The sequence below is a fragment of the Trachymyrmex septentrionalis genome, unplaced genomic scaffold, assembly GCF_001594115.1.
Source record: "Trachymyrmex septentrionalis isolate Tsep2-gDNA-1 unplaced genomic scaffold, Tsep1.0 scaffold109, whole genome shotgun sequence".
Lineage (NCBI taxonomy): Eukaryota > Metazoa > Arthropoda > Insecta > Hymenoptera > Formicidae > Trachymyrmex > Trachymyrmex septentrionalis.
The window spans coordinates 764,962-770,563 of NW_017304217.1; the positions used below are offsets into that span (position 1 = coordinate 764,962).

General features: G+C 42.0%; 1 protein-coding gene across 4 annotated transcripts in view; it reads right to left on the reverse strand.

Moving 5' to 3' along the window:
* LOC108748417 (tetraspanin-1) overlaps positions 1 to 4,621 on the reverse strand; it is a 46,753-nt gene extending 42,132 nt beyond the window's left edge. For 2 of the 4 annotated variants that reach the window (XM_018486582.1, XM_018486591.1), the window contains exon 1: positions 3,934 to 4,621. The gene's annotated coding sequence lies outside the window, so the exon portion shown is untranslated. Of the gene's footprint in view, positions 1 to 2,261; positions 2,282 to 3,933 lie in introns of those variants that run through there. The other 2 variants (XM_018486626.1, XM_018486609.1) reach the window with 2 other exon arrangements.
* Between the last annotated feature and the right edge of the window lie 981 nt (positions 4,622 to 5,602).

Below are 5,602 nucleotides of genomic sequence, written 5' to 3' on the forward strand. Positions count from 1 at the left end.
TATATATATATATATATGCATTTTTTACAAAGAAACTAACTCCACGCATAAATTATTAATATAAGAATCATCTCACATTTCTTAATACTTTAAAAAATAACAACCATATTGTAACTTATATAGTCAAACTATAAATTGATGCAATGGTCATTTTTCCATTTTTTTGAACCAATTCCTCGGTGGTTGGTAAGAACAGGCAGTCAATATTTTTTATGCAATTTCCAGTCGGTATAATTGTCGTATCTCAGTATCACAGATATAATAAGATTGTGAATCTATATTAATGCATGTGTATTAGAAAACTAAATAAAATAAAAATAAAAATAATAATAAAATTATGTCAATTGAAAAACTGATAATAGTAATTATGATCATCTTTTTGTGTTACAAAACCATGGAAGGAAAAATATATGGTTCCATTAAAAAACAACATGATTTGACTTTTTTTATTAAAAAATGAACAAATTAAAAATTTTTTTTATTACAATTAATTCTTTATATATATTACAAACTAAGAAACTTATATTAAAAACATTTTGTTGTCCAATCCATCGAAAGCACCTCAAAAACCCCGATGACCGATGCGATGCGAGGAACATCCTGCATCATATAATATATATATATATAAATATACATATATACATACATATATATGCGTATAGCGAGAGACGAAGTTATGGCCGCGCCATAATTTAATCATATTCTGTATGATTACGTCAGATGACGTACTCATCCACTAACGAGCTGACGCGACGACGCGATGCGCCCCGCAATGTTTACATTTCGACAGAGCAGGTTCAACTTACGAAACGAGAAGCCGCGAGTCATTCTCACTTGCCACAGTGCACAGTGGGCAGATCCACTTCTATCCACCTTGCCTGGCTCCCGCAACAGAGTCGCAACTCGCAACCGTCAACGGTGGGGATGCGTAGGTATAGTAGTCGACGTCGTTGATGCAGACCAGGCTTGACAGATTACTAGGACTACTTTTCGCAATTTGGGCTACACGAAAAGCAAATTTGCGATTAAAAAATGGTTTCTGTGCGGTCGCAAATTAGGCTGCCTGCCTCGGTTTTCTATCGCGTGAAAAATCAACGCTTTCCACTTGAATGCATGGCAATGGCCAATCACGAGACTGACTCGTTGTTTTAATGGTTTAACGGTTGTCATATGGATGGTTAGTGTCTGGCGGTAATTGGACGATTTTACAGTTCCTTTACCAACGATACTTTTTTTAATGCATTCCCTAGCGATCCTAGTACTCCTTACGATACTGTTGCGATATTGACATAAGGTGGTATTTTCCTGTATAAGTTTTCCTCCTCCCTCACCTCCTCCCCTTCAAAAATTTGGCAAACTTTGGGCTAGAGAGAGAAGTCCGAATTTGGCGGTCTGTGCTTCTAACAATCTGACAACCCTGATTTAGAAGAGTGACTCGAATGCGTACAGACGTAATTCTATGGGATAAAATCTGGAAATTTTAAATTTTTCTGGACGAGAACTTGTCCTCTCGCGAAAAAAATTTCGCGCGGAGACACGCGGATAACGGATGTCTACATATGAATTGTAGATATATGACACTCACAATTATTGCGAGCATCTTTATTCTTGTTCAACATTTGTTTCATTTGCAAACAAGGATGAAATGATTCCAAAGCTGTCAAATGAAATAATGAGTCGCCGCATCCTTGGCGACTCACTTACTCAAGATTAAGCAATTATCTCATTGCAGTGAATCAATCGCGAACGCTTCTACAAAGCGAATTTTATCGCGAAAACTTTACGAAGCGCATATAATAATTGTTCTCAATCTTCTCTCTTCGAGCATTCGATAACTTATCGCACATTTCGTACAGAAGGAAGCGTCATCAATCGCTTGCCATCGTGTTGCAATTTAACAATAATCAACAAGACTAATCTCGAGAGTTACTCAGCTTGTCGAGGTTCAGTCAGCTTAGAAATACATAGAGAATTGTTTGTATCATCATTGCAGAGAATATACAAGCATTTGAAATATAAAAGTCATAATGATATAAAAACGTCATCGTGACCTTATTTGTCACGTACAAGTGTTCACTTACATATACAAATGACAAATAAAGTCACGATGATGTCCTATGGTATCATCATGACACTGTGTGTTCCATCTGAGGTAGGTGTGCTTAACGCACATTGTGCAACTTATTACGATTATATTTCTTATAAAAACTTGGACAAAAAAACAAATCGAGTCTCACCATACATACTACCGTTTTTCTTACCTTTCGTATCGTTACTTGCACGTTCGGTTCGCCGAAATGGATTCGCGCGACCACGTAGCGAGATAATTATTTCACCACACAACACGTAAGCAAGCCGTATTTGTTAATCGGTTCTCGCGCGGGTAACTTCGCCGTAGTGCTTAAGCAATACTCCTTCCTTATATCCTTTTTTCCCTTTCACGAGGAAAAAACAAACTTTCGAGCCTCGGATAAAGACGATTATCGGATTATGACGGTGACGCGCGAGCGCCTTTGACGACGTCGCGCGTCACCAGGTCGAAGAATCCGCACTCGTAACCGCCGTTGACATATCAGGTAGTAAAAGCAGCAACAAGTGGTGCGAGGCATTAATTGCGTACCAGCAGCACTCGCTCGAGGAGTCATGATTGCGCGGAAGTATCAATTTCGAAGGGGGAAGCCCCACGGAGTGCGCTTATTCGTGTCGCCGATTCGCCGATTCGCGCGACCTTCACGGCAACGAGAGATTCCGTTTCTCGGTTTGCCTGGCGGCCTCGAGCGAACAATTGGGGGAGGAGGCCTCGAGCGTTTACAAGTTTAGACTTTTATACGCTTTCAACGTGATCGGGTCTCTTCTCGACCGGGGTGATTCGGAAAAAACTGAAATTATTCGATTATATCTCTAGGGCACACATAATAAATATATATATATATTTTTTTGGAAAGATTATTAATATTTCAGATTGATTGCGTTGAAAGCCCGACAATCATATCGGCACGTAATTATCATTTTTGAAATTAATTCATTTAAATGGATATATATATAGTAGTTCAACATCTTAACATTCAGACCGGAGTGGCGCTTCGTGTATCTAAAGTAAATATATATGTTTTATTGGTATAGTCACATTTTATGTCGTAAATTATTGCATATTTGTCAAGTGAACTTACAAATGACAAATATGACCTTATCTGTGTCATAATAATGTCCTTACGATATCATAATGACTTCTACGTTCTATCTGAGCTCGGGACATCGGGAGTCAGGCAGGCGACAGACTTATAGTTTCGTAACTCGTTGGTTTTCTCCACTTTCTATTTCATGGGACCCATCGGGACTTTCTGAGATCGCGAGGGAAGAGGGAGGGAGGGAGGGAGGGCGAGAGAGAGAGAGAGAGAGAGAGAGAGAGAGAGAGAGAGACGGAACAGGAAGGTCGCGTCGAGATGCGCGAGACTGCATCACGGCTGAGAACAGACTCCCCGACGACCCCGACCCCACTTTGTGCACGGGACGCGCGTCTCCAGATGAGATTATGAGAATAACGACGCGCGACACCGACATCGTAATCCAACTCGTCGTCGACGAGTCCATGTACAGCACACTTCGTTGATGAGACATGACGCGGAAACATCCTGAAAATATCCTTAGGCTGCAAGACGTCCTCTGGGATGGTGGGATGTCTAATGAACTTTAGGTTTAGGTTCACCTAAGGGAGAAAAGGGAGGGGAGGGAAAAAAAAAAAAGAGTCGAGTTCGGTCGAAGCGGTGCAGCAGCGCATCCTCCGCCCGCGCCGTGAGAAAACTCGAGAGATTTTCATCCTTCTCTTCCCCCTCCCCCCTCCCTTTCCCTTCGAATTCTGACCATTTTTTGGATGCTCCCTCTTTCTTCTCTCATCTAAATAAAGATATCTGTCTATCTATCTTACAGACTTACGTTCGTGATGCTGGGCTCTCCGGCAGCTGGTCGAGGGCAAGGTCGCACCCGATCGCGATTCTTCTCCGTCTCCCACCCCTGTCTCTCTCTCTCTCTCTTTCTCTCTTTTTCTCTCTCTGCTGGAGCACAGAGTTAAACACCGAGGGTGAGATAAAAGCACCGGCGTGTTCCGACGACGACGACGACGACGTCGACGACGACGACGACGGCTCGTCACGCTCGTCAGGTATCCACGGCCGCGTCTCCGCCGCACGTCATTCGTAACAGCGTCGCACTGGGGACACCGTTCCGCCGGAACAATCGCGAGAAAAGAAGCTGCTCACTCGGCGTCGTTTGCCGCGCATCTGCTGAGTGCTGTGACTGCTGTGGCTGTGAGAGAGCTCAGAGCTGGCGGTCGAGGCGATTTCGGTTTGGACGGAACGCGGGCGCCGAGAGACGCGACCAATCGCAGACCACCTGCGCCGTCTACCGCCAGTTCCAGTACCGCCGCCTGCGCATCAGCGCTGATTAGCAGCGCGGTCTGCGCCGTCTGCGCGGTGCCAGTGCCGACGAGTGTGACGTGTCCTCACCGAGGACACAGAGTCACGAGTGACGAACTGACGGCATTGGTCACTGCGCACTGACAACGGGCCATTTCTCGCGCATTTAGCTTGGCTACATCTCCCGAGGTGACTTCTGACTTCATCGCGCCATTGTGCGTGTTGCCAGATCGTAATCGCTCGACGAGTACATAGGATTAAGCGCGGCGACAACGAGAATTCTGACTTTTTACGTTCCTGCCCTGCCGAGATTCTCGGAAATACATGCGTTGAAAAGGGAACAGGTGCAGTCCGTTCTACGCGCGTACGCGCTTCGTCCAGATATAGGCTCCCGGATCACGCGTAGCGCGAAAATTTGAAATTTTTTTAACTATCGAATCGCAATCGCGACTACATGAGTCGAGAATGATATTATATTTACTCATCTTACTGCGGACTGCGTTTGACCGGAAAAAAATCAGACGGTACATCGAAAATAAGAAAATGCAATACTACAAAGTTATAAAAGTGATAAAAAATTCTGAAAAAAATTCTTAAAGTTCTAGGAGAAAAAAATTAATGATTTTTGTCTTTTGCAGTTTTTCTGTAAAGTTGATAGTATTTGAGTAAAAAATTGATATAGTCGATAAGTCGGGCCGCTACTATGACCCAGTGAATTAATGCACTGCACTCTACAACCCACACGGCATTGAATGTCACCATACTATTACATTTGAAATCTGAAATATTCTGGTGATGATTTCAGAAAAATTCTGGCAATGGCAGAATGTCTATATGTCCGCATCTAGTAATATTCTGCAGACATTTAGTAATTTCTGGAACGTTCTGCAGATATATATTTTTATTCTGCATATATATATATATGTGTAATACACAGCACGGAATGTCACCAGAATGTCGTCAAAATATTTCAAATATTTTTTTTTACAGAATATTTTATCCGAAATATTTTTGCAAACATCTAGAGATATTACATGTAGGATATTTTATTTAAAATATTCTAGAGACATTTCGGTTGAAATATTACGTTTGCAATATTTTTTTAATATTCTGGAGACGCTTCAAATCTTTCTGAAGTCATTCATATATATATATATTTTATATATATATATATATATAAAGCCAATCAG